Source organism: Eumetopias jubatus, unplaced genomic scaffold (genome assembly GCF_037043125.1).
Source record: "Eumetopias jubatus isolate StellerSeaLion01/CBP00866 unplaced genomic scaffold, mEumJub1_p1.0 scaffold_3, whole genome shotgun sequence".
Lineage (NCBI taxonomy): Eukaryota > Metazoa > Chordata > Mammalia > Carnivora > Otariidae > Eumetopias > Eumetopias jubatus.
The window spans coordinates 182,564,841-182,580,545 of NW_028274809.1; the positions used below are offsets into that span (position 1 = coordinate 182,564,841).

The window sequence follows — 15,705 nt, forward strand, 5'->3', positions numbered from 1 at the left end:
AAACGCTCGCAACAGAGGCTGCTAGTGCTCACCAATATCAAGCTATCCTTTCCTTCCTGGTCACCCAGCGAGACTGCACCTCCCAAGTCCCTGCTGTACAGAGGTGGTCATGTAACTAGTCTCGGCCAGTAGAATGTGGTCCCTAATTTCTCCTTGGATTTTCCAAGAGTCCCTCTCCCCTTGCCTGTTGGTTGGATGCAGAGAATCTTCAGAGGAGTCTAGGGCTCCAGAAGATGGAAGGGCCACCAGAGAAGTGAAGCTTGAGTCCTTGAGTGACCATGTGGCGCTCCTTGCCCCACACCTGCCATCTTGGATTGTGACTCTTTTTTGGTTAAGCCAGTTAGATGTGGCTATTGCATGATATGGCAGTGAGCCTCTCCTGACTAATGTACATCATACTTCTTAAACTCTGATGAAGTTCCTGGGACTTTGGATTCTCGTGTCTAAACCCTGAACAACGGGGTGCCTGGGAGGCTTAGTCTGTTGAGCGGCTGCCTTTGGCTCAGGTCATGATCCTGGAGTCTCAGGATGAAGCCCCAAGTTGGGCTCCCTGCTCAGCGGGGAGCCTGCTTCTCCCTCTGCTTCTCGCTATCTCACTCTCTCTCAAATAAATAGATAAAATCTTTAAACCCTAAATATCTAGAGCACTAGACACAGCTACTGTTTTTGTGAGTTTATTTAAGATTAGGGTTGTGCTTTTGTAGCCCCCTGGGGCAAAGCACTCCTCTTGATTCAGTTTCTGTTTCACTATCAGTCAGTGTCATTAAGTCCAACCACCTCTGCAGGAGATTTCTGTGAGGACAGTTAGCTGTGTCTCTGATAAGAAGCTTTGACTGTTCAGGGCTCCCTGCTTTACAGTTTGCCACCCGCCTTCAACAGCTCTGTCAACAGGCCTAAGGGCCTCACTGCCTCTCTGCAAAGTGCCGGAATCTTTCCCACATTGCCTTGAATATGTCCTTTGAGCTGGTGAGCTGTCAGCACCCAGTAGAGCCTGACCCGCAGTGCCAGAACTTCCGATAACATAAACAGCCCACTGAGTTCTCAGAGAATGAGAAATCTATTTTAATATCAGCCCCAAGTTCCCTTTTTGTGTCCTCAGGGAGAGAGATGTGCAAATTCATTCTATCTGTGTTGTGGAATGAGTCAGAGTGCTAGTAACTTGAACAAGGTGACCAAATTCTGGTGTATTAGGTTCTAAAACCCTCAGTAGACATAGTAAGTGAATAAGTTTCTTTCGCCGCTCAAACTTGCCAAATGTGTATTTTTATGGTTCAGCTACATAGATTCACTGGCTTAGCAATAATGTAAGGTGGGTAGAGGTCTGGATAATGTCTGTACATCTCCTGGAGGGCCTTTGAAGCAAGACCATGTCTGTTAGATAACTCTGTGCGTAAATGGGGAATGTGACTCTGGCAGTTGTGGTGAATAAAAATGTTTTGTAGGATTATTCCAATACTGTAGTATTTTGCTTCCAGCAAAAATGTTTAGGGTTGTATAAAAGAGTAGCCCATGGGCTTGTATTCTGGCTGAAAAGTGATTGAGAACCACTAATCTAATAGTCCTGGGTTTTTCTGAGATTTAACACTCAAACACTGTCGAAGGTGCACTCATTTGAATTGCTTTCTCACAACTATATCCCTTTTATGTGAAAAACTAAATGACAGAGGTCATGGCCTGAAGTCATCTGAGAGAGGTTACAGTTCAATCTTCTCAAGTGACAGTCACACACCTAATACTGCATAGAACTGAGAATGACAAGGGTTCTGGGTAAGACATTTTAAGAGACCTCCAAAGGAAGAGGTATTATTATTATTATTTTTAAAGATTTTATTTATTTATTTGACAGAGCGATAGAGAGCCCAAGTAGGCAGAGTGGCAGGCAGAGGGAGAGGGAGAAGCAGACTTCCCGCTGAGCAGAGAGCCCGGACGCAGGGCTCGATCCCAGGACTCTGGGATCATGACCTGAGCTGAAGGCAGGCGCTTAACCAACTGAGCCACCCAGGCGCCCCAGGAAGAGGTATTATTGCTGATATTCACAAATATAGGCAAAATCATGCCTCTGAGGGGGCGCCTGGGTGGCTCAGTCAGTTAAGCGTCTGGCTTCGGCTCCGGTCATGATCTCAGGGTCCTGGGATCGAGCCCTGCGTCCGGGCTCCTTGCTCAGCGGGGAGCCTGCTTCTCCCTCTCCCCACCCCCACTCATGCTCGCGTGTGCGTGTGTGTGTGTGAGCATGCTCTCTCTCAAATAAGTAAAATCTTTTAAAAAAATCATGCCTCTGAGGATTAAATTGATGCTAGGAGAAACATCATGCATATAAATGATCTTCATGGGCTGTCAAGTGTTATATTAAATGATGGTTATCATGGCTTCTTTTACTACAAATGTTTATTGTGCACGTAGGATACACCAGCCACTGCCCTTAGTCATTTAGACGCATCGGCAAACAATTCAAAGTCCATGCCATATGTATTTGAGTGTTGGACAAACAATATAGGACAGATTTCTAATACAAGGTCAGGAGGTGACCGATGATGTTTCGATATAAAATAAAGCAAGGTAAGTGTGTAGAGAGTTACAGGTACTGATATTTTGCATCGTATGGTCTTTAAGGAGGTGACATTGATGGGAACCCCGAGCGATGAGGAGTGAGCCATGTGGAGATATGAAGAGGGTAAAGATAAGAACTTAGGAGTGTTCAACATCCAGATGTTATTTATAGCCATGGACTTGGAGGAGATATCTAGAGAGAGAATGTTGAGAGAAATCGAGGTAGACAAGAGAAGAAGGACACTCCCAGGTCACCCCACCAGTTAGAGGCCACAAAGAGGAAGCAGAGGCAGCAGTGAAGACCAAGAAGAAGCAATGAGTCAGGGGGAAGGAAGACAGGGAGTGTGTGATATCCCAGAACCAAGGGAAGAAAGGGTTTTAAGAAAGAAACTTGAGCGAGTGGTTATCTATATAGAAACAAACATTATAATTAAATTCCTAACATAGAAAAACAGGTTCCACTTAGATTAGAGATCTACATGTGAAGAGCAAACCTGAAAACCTTTTCGAAGAAAGTACAAATATCTTTATGACCTCAGTCAATGGAAGAATGTCTTCATAAGTAGCACATACCACAGAGGGGAAAACATGAGCAAATTTTAAATTTCTATTCATTGAAAACCAGTATTAAAAAGTGAAAAGACAGGGGCGCCTGGGTGGTGCAATCAGTTGAGTGTCTGACTCTTAGTTTTGGCTCAGGTCGTTATCTTGTGGTCATGGGATCGAGCCCCGCATCCGGCTCTGCACTCAGCAGGCTGCTTCAGATTCTCTCTCCCTCTCTCTCCCGTTCACTCTCTCTCTTTCTCTCAAATAAATAAATACAATCTTTTTTTATTTTAAAGTAAAAAGACAAAACATAAACTGGGAGGAGATATTTGCAGCACATATAATCACCAAAAGCTTAATAATTCAGAATGTGTATATATATGTGCATATATACATATAATTCAGAATATGTATATGTGTGTGTGTGTGTGTATACAAACTACAAACTCCTACAGATTCGTAAGAGAAACATAACCCAATAAAAAATGACCAGGTGACATAAATAGGCATTTCTCATTAGAGGAAGCCTAAATGAACAATAAACATATGAAAAGATGTTCAGCCTCATTAGTAATTTAGAAAAATGCAAATTTTAATCAGACTGGCATAAATTTAAAAATCTGACAATACCAAGTATTGACAAGTATATGGAGCATGGGAAATATTATTTACTGCTGGTGGGAGTATAAATTGGTAAACCACTTTGGGGCGATTTTGGAGCAATTTGGTATTTTCTAATAGATTTGAAGATGCACATACCCTATGGCCCAGCAACGTCCCTCTAGAGAAACTATTGCCCATGTGCACCAGGAATTCTGAACAAGAATGATCATAATAATTGTGTTTATAATAGCAAACAAATAAAATAAAATAAAATGGAAATAACATTAATGTCATTAACAAGAGAACAGGTTAATCCTAAAAATAGATTAATTCAGTCATTGTGGTAGCCAGCTTCCAGGATGGCCTCCAATGTCACTTCCTGGTATTCATGTGCTTTCTATTTAAGTGTACTTGCCTCCCACACTGAATAGAGCTGACCTATATAACCAATGGGATATTCCAGAAATGATCAAAGTCATTGTGACTTCTGCCTTGCTTTCTTGGTTCGTTCCCTCTGGAGGAAGCCAGCTGCTATGTTATAAGGATACTCAAGCAACCCTGTGGAGATATCCACATGACAAGGAGCTGAGGCTTCTTTCCAACAAGCAGCACCAACTCTCAGTCTTGTGAGTGCGCCACCTTGGAAATGAATTCTCCAGCCGCATCAAGCCTGCAGATAACTACGTACTTAGCCAGTATCTTGACTGCTACCTCATGGGAGACCCTGAGCTAGAACAACTCAGCTAAGCTTCTCCTAAATTCCTGACTTATAGAAACTGTTTATTGTTGTTTTGAGATGCTAAATTTTGGAGTAATTTGTCACACAGTAACAGATAACTAATACAGTATGCAACGGAACACTGCATAGCAGTGTAAACGAGCGATGCTTACAAGTAGCATCATGAATAAATCTCATAAAAATGATGTTGAGACGGCACCTGGGTGGCTCAGTTGGTTAAGCGACTGCCTTCGGCTCAGGTCATGATCCTGGAGTCCCGGGATCGAGTCCCGCGTCGGGCTCCCTGCCCAGCGGGGAGTCTGCTTCTCCCTCTGATCCTTCCCTCTCTCATGCTCTCTCTCCAATCAATCAATCAATCAATCAATCAATCAATAAAATCTTTTAAAAAATGCGAGGAAAAAAGCTAATCACAGAAATATGTGCATTAAGTTACCATATGCAAAGTTCATAAAACTAAAACTAATACACATATGTAGTGAGAGAGATACACATACGTAGTGAGACAATGTAGGCTAGCAGGGGAATAATAAACACAGAAGGAGACTGGTTCATCCAGGAGGTAGCAGGTGACAAGCCATCAGAGAAAGACACACCAGAGTTTCTAGCAGAAATGGTGTCCCTTGTTTTTTCTAATATTTAATATTTATTGAGCATCAACAATATGTAGGAAACAGTTTAAAATATCAGGTTAGTCATGGTCTCTGGCAAAAGATAGTTATTTTATTCCTAATTGCATTTGGGTCCCAGCCATAACTCTTTCTTTTTTCCTATTTTATTTTTTATTTTTTTATTAACATATGTTGCATTATTTGTTTCAGGGATACAGGTCCGTGATTCAGCAGTCTCGCACAATCCACAGCGCTCACCACAGCGCATACCCTCCCCAGTGCCCATCACCCAGCCGCCCCATCCCTCCCACCCCCTCCTCCTCTTTAAGCTGACTGGTGGGTACACTGGTGTTTATTGTATTAATCTTTATATCTTCTGAATGCATGAAAGATGTATAATTTTTTTTAAAAAAAGATGGGAATGAATGTCCAAAGTTGCTGAGAGGTTGATTGTGCTAAGGACAAAGGACTGACCATTGGCTCTTGCCAGGGAGATGTCCCTGATGACCCTACTGAGAACAATTTCAGTGAGTCATGGGTGCAAAGCCCACCTGGATTGGGTGGAAGAAAGAACGGGAGGTGGAGAAAATGAGCGCAGCAAGTGCCAGCCAGCCTGAGAGTCTTTGTAACGGGGAACAGAAAAGTAGTAGATATATAAAAAGATACATATTTTTGAACAAAATATTTTTTAGGCATCTAATAAGAAGTGAAAACAGTTGTTTCAGGAGAGACTCTTAAGAATTGCATCTGTTCTTGAATAGCTGAAGATGAGGAGATAGAGTTCAACAGTGAAGGCGCCGGCCTGAGGTAAGAGTGTGAGAATTGTACATTGATATTATTCGTGGAAGAGCAGTCATACCAAGGCTGGGTGGGCAGCAGTCTTTGTGCAAGAGAATAGAGCACACAGACTTACCTGATCTTAATTCAGGTCAGGATATGGGTGATGGGGAAGATATCAAAACCATCCCTGGTGTCTTAGGACAGGGATGAAGACAAATTAGGAAGCAGATATGTTGTTTCCAGAAGCTGCCTTTCGATCATTCCTTTGTCCTTATGGTCCTCTCTCCTTTCCCTTCTTTTCAGTTTCTCTCCCCAGACTCAAGCTGCACAGTCTAATCTCAGTTAATGAGTCAATCACACTGAAGTATAAGAAGTTAGCAAATTCATAAGACTCCCTTTGGGGGAGCCTTGACACTTTAATTCAGTTCCATAGCTGAAATTCTAATTTGGAATGTCTAGGTCTCTCTCCCCTCTACCATTGTGTGAATCCATGAATCTGAAGTCCTTGCGACAAGTTAGTAGACATCTTCTCAACCCAATTCAAATCAACCAGGAACGTAGGTATTAATATTACCCTTCAAATGGCAAAGTGTGTAATTGCAGAGAGGCCAAGGTGTCCAGGAGGAACCTGATGGTGGGAAATTGGCTGGGACGACCTAAGAAGACGAGCCAGAAGCATTCTCTCTTTGGGATCCCGTATGTAAAGGGAAAGCACCATGAGCCTTGAGGCCAAGGGGAAAGCCACGGCGGTATTAGAGCCTATTTCTATTTCTATTCCGTGTTTAGTTACCCTTTCATCTCCACTGCCACCCTCTAAAGTCTTGCCAGGTCTAGCCTGTGTCCGCAATAATGGAATCTAACCTTACTGAGCCAGATCCAAACTCCGTGCCGGACACCGTATAAAGGCACCTGACAACGGGAGCGACCTCCCCCGTGGGTCGGACCTAGATCAGCCACGGTGACGCACCAGCTTCTAAGTCTAGGACTCAGTTTTGGAGGCATTAGTACTTCCTTCCACAGGCAATGTGAGGTCCAAATAGGAGACGATATAGAATCTGGAAGTTGAGAGAAGCAAACGAGGTCCACACAGGGAAAAACTGGTGGGAACAAGAGGGTTCAAGGAAACGTATTCAAAGAAAATGCTGCTGAAAACAGCAGTTCCAGGGAACAAAGAATAGAGGATGTTCTGGAAAGGAGGGCGTTGCACATCTAAGGAGAACACACAGTATGCTAATGGCATTGGGTGTCTGAAATTATACACTGGTTGCCTGAACCTTTCATGTTTTATTTTTTTTAAGTTTATTTGTATTGATTTATTTAGGTAATCTCTACACCCAACGTGGGGTTCAACCTCGGGACCCAGAGATCGAGAGTCACATGCCCTTCTGACTGAGCCAGCCAGGCGCCCCTGAATCTTTTATTTTTAATATCCAATCCACTGTACTCAAATCTAGTTTGGAAGTAAGTAGCTTCTTCTATTCAGTCAAGAACCACTACCTTAAACAAACCATTCTACATTTTCCAAACCAGTTTTGGGGGCACTAGAAATATTTGCTGGCTTCACAGTATTTCAAAAGGATTGTCTTATGACAGTTCTTGCAACTGGATCATTTATTGCCGCTGCTGCTTCGAATTCATCCGGAATCCGCTCCGGTGTCCTCAAATGAAACAAGGTCAGTCTGTGTGAAAGTTTTTGTTCTAAACATTTCAAAGTGTCTATTCTTGCTCTGTCAGTCGGGGATTGAAGTATGGGGACCTATGGGCTGGGTTTCTTTTCTTTTTTCTTTTCTTTTCATGTCAGAGGTCAGAAACTGTAGTATTTTCTGCCTCTGAGCCCAAGAGAAGAAAGAAAAATGTGACATGAGTTTGGCCCCAGTTGCCTCCACTGAGTGGCAGATCACTTCTGGACCCCAAAGTCTATCTGGTCATGTTCCTTTAAAGTGTCCTCTAGTCATGACTTTTTTTGAAATAGAGAAGAGATAACTGTGGACGGGAGTGAGCGTGGTAAGGATGCTCTCAGGGCAGAGAGGGGTGTGGGAGCAGGATTCCCAACGGAAAACCCGGGCTGGACAATTTTGCTGTAGCCGGCTCACAGCAGAGCCGAAGCACTCCTACCCGAATTCAGGTTAATTGCTGCTAAAATTATAATGGATTTTCTTTCTCTTTTTTTTTTCGATACTCTCTATTGTCACAAGAAAAAAAATCTAGGAAATGCTACAAAAACACATTCTGTCAAAAAGGAAGTCCTTTGCTCTTGTCCTCGGCAACCCTATGGCAGTGAGCTTTCTCCACGGCAGACTCAGACCTACCCAGTTTCTGAGCCAATATTTATGAGGGCAGGAGCACATCAGTGTATGTCCTCACTTCCAACACCATCGCTACCAGGTTGCATTAAGAATTTGTTGGTCTTTCGGGACGCCTGGGCGGCTCAGTTGGTTAAGCGTCTGCCTTCGGCTCAGGTCATGATCCCGGGGTCCTGGGATCGAGTCCCACGTCGGGCTCCCTGCTCGGCGGGGAGCCTCCTTCTCCCTCTCCCTCTGCTGCACCCCCTGCTTGTGCTCTCTCTCTCTCCCCCCCATCAAATAAATAAATAAAATCTTAAAAAAAAAAAAAAAAGAATTTCTTGGTCTTTTAAAGGCCTGGTATCTCCTGGGTGGAGTGTGGACTCTGGTAGAGGCAGAATTGTGTTCCCTCAAAATTTTGGGGTTGAAGCTCTAACCTCCATCCAGCAGCTCAGAATGTGACTGTGTTTGGAGACAGGGCTTTCAGAGATGTAATTAAGGCTGCATAAGGTCATTCAGGTGGGCCCTAATCCCACCTTAATGGGATGATTGGTGTCCCTGTCAGAACAGGAAATTAGGACACAGATACACACACACACACAGGGAAGACCATGTGAAGATACAGGGAGAAAACAGCCATCTACAAACCAGGGAGGGAGAGGCCCCCAAAGAAACCAACCCTGCTGACTCCTTGATCTTGGACTTCCAGCCTCCAGAACTGTGAGGAAATAACTTTTTGTTGTTTCCCACCACCCAGTCTGTGGTACTTTGTTATGGCAGTCCTAGCAAACAAATGCAAGCCCCACGTGTCCATTCCCAGCAAATACCAACTCTTCTCTTCTCTCTTCCTCCTCCAACAAGCCAATATGAATGCACTTCTGCCAGGATCACCCTCTGTCCTGAGCCCATCCCTTAAACTAGGGGTTGGCAAACTCTTCCTGCGGAGCGCCAGATAGTAACTATGTCAGACTTGGAATGCCAAGAGGCAAGAGAGAGAAAATATTGTGTAGTTGCTCATATAAATTTAAAACGTTAACACTTCTGCTTGGGCACCAATATTCCAGCAGCATTATTCACAGTAGCCAAAAGGTGAAAACAACCCAAGTGTTCCCCAGTAAGGCAAATGTATACACAAACTGAGGTATATCCATACGATTGAATATTAGGCAGCCTTAAGAGGAAGGAAAGTCTGACACCTGCTACAACATGGATAAATCTTGAAATAATATTTTACAACAAGGGTCCCGTAAGCCAGACACAAAAAGACAAGTATTGTGTTATTCCACTTATATGAGGTACTTAAAATAGACGAACTTGTAGAGACAGAAGGTAGAACAGTGGTTACCAGAGGCTGGAGGAATGGAGAGTTGTTGTTTAATGGAGACCGAGTTCTGTTGAGGATGATGAAAAAGTTCTGGAAATGGATAGCGGTAATTGTTACACGGCATTGAGAACATACACGGAATTGTACGCATAAAAATAGTTAAAATGGTAAATTTTATGTTAGGTATAGTTTACTACCACCACCACCGCAACAAGCAGTATCCTTTTTTTTTTTTTAAGATTTTATTTATTTGAGAGAGAGAGAATGAGAGAGAGAGAGAGAAAGAGAGAGAGCACATGAGAGGAGGGAGGGTCAGAGGGAGAAGCAGACTCCCCGCTGAGCAGGGAGCCCGATGCGGGACTCGATTCTGGGACTCCAGGATCATCACCTGAGCCGAAGGCAGTCGCTTAACCAAGTGAGCCACCCAGGCGCCCCACCACCGCAACAAAAAGGCTATTTCCCTTCCCCAAATGTAACCACTTAAAAATATTAAATTCAAGGCTGGGGGCGGGGTGCAGGTGGGTAGGAGGGGAGGCCGACTGGCCCACGGACCCTAGTGTTCCTACTCCGGCCCTACCCTGTCGAGTTAGTGTCCTGCCTCTATCCTCTATTTTTGAACAGTAAGCAAGAGGTCTGCTCTAAACAGACAGATCACCTGTCAACATCTGGATGGTTCCCCTATGCCAGGTGCTCTGGGTCTTTGTTTTGCCTCTCTCCATCATCCTGTGCTGCTGGATTGCTTGCAGACATCTCTGCATGCTCTGGAGCCTTGTCCACTAAGGCTACGGATGGAGATGTTTGAAGATTTTGCTTGGGGAATGCGTCCTCCATGGAGGATACAAACAAATTAAAAAATACGATTCTGGCTTTATTACAACAGGACCACACTTGATACCTGAAATAAGAAAGCAAAGCTGAACGCATTGCTTATCTAATAAGGGAGAGCTATGCTGGCCAGCCTCAGTCTCTCTGTGCGGAGTACAGTGTTGACTTACAGAGGGTTTTGGGAACATGAGCTCAGGGATTGGGAGACTTTCGGAGGCATAAGTGGGTTAACACCGTCTGTAGGAGTGTAGTTGCTGGCTGAGCTATTATTGTTGATTGGTTGGCACTCAGGTGTGTTTATTAAAGTGAGCCAATCTCCAGGGGCACCTGGGTGGCTCAGTCGGTTAAGCGGCTGCCTTCGGCTCAGGTCATGATCCCAGGGTCCTGGGATCGAGCCCCGCATCAGGCTCCTGGCTCAGCAGGAGGCCTGCTTCTCCCTCTCCCTCTGCCTCTCTCCCTGCTCATGCTCTCTTGCTCTCTCTCTGTATCTCTGTGTCTCAAATGAATAAATAAAATCTTTAAAAAAAACAAATAAAGTGAGCCAATCTCTGACTGGCTTATTTTCATAACATAGGGGTTGAACTAATTGGTTAGCCTGTAAAGGTATGTTCACTGGGGCAAGCTGTCATTGATCGAGTGAATGGATATAAAACCAGTTCTAGTGGCTACTTGTTACCATGGCCACAGAACAATCAGGTTTTTCCCTAAGTTGGTGGGAACTTTCCAATTTTCATGTTTAATCTGTGTAGCTGTCTCTCCAGCCATTAAAAGTCTTTGTTATCTTCCATGGCCAAGACTGCCAATTGCCTACCTAGTATCTGTTCTCGCCTTCTTCCTTACTAATAGAGTCCTGTTTTTGGTTTTTGTTTTTAAAGATTTTATTTATTTGAGAGAGAGAGAGAGAGAGAGAAAACGTGCATGGGGTGGAAGGGCAGAGGCAAAGGGAGAAGCAGGCTCCCCGCTGAGCAAGGATCCTGATGGGGGACTCAATCCCAGGACAGGATCATGACCTGAGCCAAAGTCACACACTTAACCGACTGAGCCACTGGGCCAGGAGCCCTGTTCTTGTTAAGGGTAGCAGTGTTCCCACACAACCTTGCATATGCGGTTGACCATGTGGCACAATCCTAACCAATTAGATATGAGCAGAATCACTCGGTGCTGCTTTTGGGAAAACTCCTTCAAAGCGCAGCAGTCAGTAGGCATGCCCTTTTTCTCCTTCCTGCCTGGCAGGAGGTCCAACGTCTGAAGGGCAGAAGTCATGGGTCCGTGGGAACTAAAGCAATCCCCTAATGATGGCAGACAGAAAGAGAAAGAGAATATGGTGAAGCTATCGTATCAGCGCTGGACTTGCAACTGTGCAAAATACAAAATTAAAACCAAAACCAAAACCCGAACCTCTATTTGGTTTAGCTACTGTGAGTTGAATTTTCTGTTATGTGTAGCCAAACCGATTCCCAATTGCTAAGCCTGCTGTTGTGGTTTTGTATGGTTTTGTTTAACCTCTCACCTCACAATCCTATCAACGGCACCCATGCATCCTCATTGCATAGCCCAGTTCACAACTCAACACGCAACACACTATCAATATATATTTGTTGAGTGTGTAATTCCCAAAGGAGGTTTTTTGTGCCTTGTAACATGAGACAATAAGTACAAAATGTCATCTATGAAGTATTCTTGCCAAAAATATCTAACCTGAATCCAATCATGAAGACACTATTAGACAAATTCTGCATTGGAGACCATCTAAAACAACTCACCCAGACTCTTCCAAAGAGTTCCACGACACAAAACAATAAACTATCAGGTGGGAGGGAGGATTATTGTAGATTAGAAGAGACGAAACACACATTAACCACCAAAGGCAATGTGGGAATCCTGGATCAAACAACAGACGGTATCTGCTCACCCGACAAACCGGGACTTACCGGCCAGAAATGCCAAAGGCACCCCCAGGGCCCTGTGTGCTGCGGGAAAGGCACTTCTCAAGGGGTAGATCCCCCACTCACAACCCCACGCAGCCCACTCAGATCAGGAGAGACACTTGGAGAGTTGCTGACTTCAGAAAACACTTTGTATAGCTGGGATCTAGAAATCCAGGAGTCTCTTTATGGCTCCAAGCATCCGTACAACCAGAGAGGCTTAGGAAAACGGTCGCATCTATCAGAGAGGCTCCTGCAGGGAGCGATGGAACACTGTAACCCACACAGGACAATCCCCCCACCAGCGCTGCTCCTGGGGGTTGAGCACCGGGGGAGCTTCGCTTAGGCATGCGCCAAACTCAGCCACTGCTGTCCCTTGCCCTACACAGCCAGTGGGGTGCCACGGCTGGGAGGAGGGTGTCTCTGGACCGCCCTGGAAGCACAATATAACGACTGCAAAATGACTTCTTGCCCAGTGGGAGGGACACCGCGGGGCTCCCCGCCCCAGTGCAGTGTGGGGGAAACGCCGCGAAACCAGGGCCCACTAGGGGGCGGTAGAGTACAGCGGTTGGGCCGCACGCTACGTCCTGGCTTCTCCCCTTCGCAGTTAGGTGACCTGAGGCTAGTCACAACCTCTCTAAGCTTTGGTTTCCTCATCTGGAATATGGAGATGAGAAGAGTGTCTGCAACGGAAGTTTGTTCTGGTTAGTACATGTGACTGGCGTATTGTAAATACTCGGTTAATATTAGCTATTAGTGGGACGCCTGGCTGGCTCAGTTGGTGGAGCGTGAGGCTCCGGATCTTGGGGTTGTGAGTTCGAGCCCCACGTTGGGTGTAGAGATTACTGCAAAATAAAATCTTCGGGAAAAAATGCTAAGAAAAAAAAGACAATTTGGGTTAAAAACATATATTAGCTAGTAGTATCATCCCCTGGTACAAGGAGAGAGGGCTGTTTCTGCGCTTATGCATCAGGGGGTATGTGTGCAGCCGAGGAAACAAGGACATAAGCTCATTGGAACTTATGAAGCAAGGCCTGGAAAATGCCACTCATGAAGTTGAGTTGAGGAATGAACCACCAAATAGAGACATGTGACCCACCAGGTCAGGGGCCACCCACACCCACCTATTCCCTCCAGCTGTAACCTTGTTTTTGGTCTTAAAAATTTTTTTTTCATTGTGGCAAAATACACAGAATATAAAATTCACCATCTTAATCATTTTTCAGTGCACATTCAGTGGCATCAAGTATATTCATATTGTTGAGCAACCATCACCACCCTCCATCTAGAGAACATTCTTCATCTTGCAAGACTGAAACTCTGTACCCATTCAGTACGAACTTCTCATTTCCCCACCTCACCGTGCCCTGCCAACCGCATTCTATTTTCTGTCTTTATGAGTTTGACTACTCTAGGTGCCCCATATAAGCAGAATCATACGGTATTTGTCTTTTTATGACTGACTTCTATAATGTCCTCATGGTTCATCCACTTTGTAGCACGTGTCAGAATTTCCTTCATTTTTATGGCTGAACAATAGCCCGTCACATGTATATACCACATTTTGTTTTTCCCTTTGTTGGATCGATGGGGTAACCCTTTGGTTCCTTTTGAACCAGGTGGTCCATCAAGACTTTCCTGAAAGAGGTTAAGCAACCAAGGGAATCAGGGGCTGGTCCCTGGAATGAGAAGAAATCTCCAACATGGCAAAGGCCTAGGAGAACAAGAAATGATTTGCAGACAAGGGAGGAAAGAAATTCAGCCAGTATACAGACCCACAAGTGTATTGAGTCCCTAAATGTCACTCACACGGTTGAGAGGTGGCCCATGACCATCACTGTCTCTCAGTTCCAAACTCATGCCTCTCTACTTGGCTTCGTGGTGCTAGGTTGAGACCCTGCAAACCACGCATTGGGCTCTTCCAGTTCGGGGTGCTGCAGGAAGGCTGCAAGCCTGGAGGAAGAAGGAGGGCACAGTGACCTCCTTTCTCCCTGTGATTCCTCTGAGCAACACCCCAGCAATGCCTTTTCCCCCAGGAGAGGCAGTGCCTTCCTGCAGTAGCAGCCGATTCCAGTTTCCAGGTGGTCCAACACTTGCAGACCTGCAACACATCGCTCCTGACCATCACCAACCGGCCAGCACCCCCTCCTCTGACTACTGGGTCCCAGTCCCGTGGGACCACTCCTCTAAATTGTAATGTTTTAATTATTCCAGGCATTTCCCTTTGTCTAGCCCGAGAGGTGGTAGCTGGCTCCTCTGTGGTATCTTGGGGTTATCCTGGAGTAGGTTAACAATTCTTTGTATTTAATTCTCTTTTTTCAAGTTATTGCTGTGGTTTTGTCTCCTGACTTGATTCTAACCGATGCACCCCAACCACTATTTCAAAACTTTAACGCTATTCCAGCCTCTGTGTTTCCAGACTCCTCCCTCTAGTAAGGATGACCTGGCGTCCTGTTTCATTCAGAAAATTAAAGCTGTCTAGGGCACCTGGGTGGCTCATTTGGTTAAGCGTCTGCCTTTGGCTCAGGTCATGATTTCGGGGTCCTGCGATTGAGCTCCGCATCGGGCTCCTTGATCAGCAGGGAGTCTGCTTCTCCCTCTCCCTCTGCTTCTCTCTCTGTCTCTCTAAAACAAATAAATACATCTTTTTTTTTTAAATATTTTATTTATTTATTTGAGAGAGAGAGCACATGAGAGGGGGGAGGGTCAGAGGGAGAAGCAGACTCCCCGCCGAGCAGGGAGCCTGATGCGGGACTCGATCCTGGGACTCCAGGATCATGACCTGAGCAAAGGCAGTCGCTCAACCAACTGAGCCACCCAGGCGCCCACAAATAAATACATCTTTAAAAAGAAAGAAAATTAAAGCCGTTTAGGTGACCTCAAACATGCCTCCCCCAACATCAGCCAATCTATAAAATTTCTATAGCCAATTTCCTTTCCTCAGTCTCAGAGGATAAAGCATGTTTTTCTGTTTAATTCCAAATCTTCCATAGGTGCTTTTGAGCCCAACCCCTCCAATGTCCCCTATTCTCCTCTGTTCCTTGTATCTTCTCTCAATTCTTAATACGCTCTTTCCTCTAGAAAAGCTCTCTGGGAAGCTGAGGATGGGTAAAATGTTGGCAGGTACTCTTTTCCTCTCTCTTGTTAGCCACATTCCTATTTCCCCCATAGCATGTCCACCTAAGTCTGAATTCCCGGACAAGCTCTGCATTCCCAGAATCTAGTACAGTGCCTGTTGGGAGGAGGCAGGGAGCTGACAGTCTGTGTTTGCTGAATGGGTACAGTAGACAGGGGTGGCTTGCAGAAGGAATCAGCAAACGGGTGAGATTCTGTGGTTAGCAGAGCTCACGGCACACCGTCAAGCCACATTTTCTCACCGTGCAGTCCTTGGACCACCGGCACCAGAATCACTTGGGAGCTTTTTGAAAATGCTGACTCAAGGGCGCCTGGGTGGCTCAGTCGGTTAAGCGTCTGCCTTCGGCTCAGGTCATGATCCCAGGGTCCTGGGATCGAGCCCCGCATCGGG

The 15,705-nt window shown here is 45.2% G+C and overlaps 1 long non-coding RNA gene across 1 annotated transcript in view; it reads right to left on the reverse strand.

The window, feature by feature from the left end:
- LOC114215819 (uncharacterized) overlaps positions 1–15,705 on the reverse strand; it is a 44,856-nt gene that overhangs the window by 14,796 nt on the left and 14,355 nt on the right. The window lies entirely within an intron of this gene.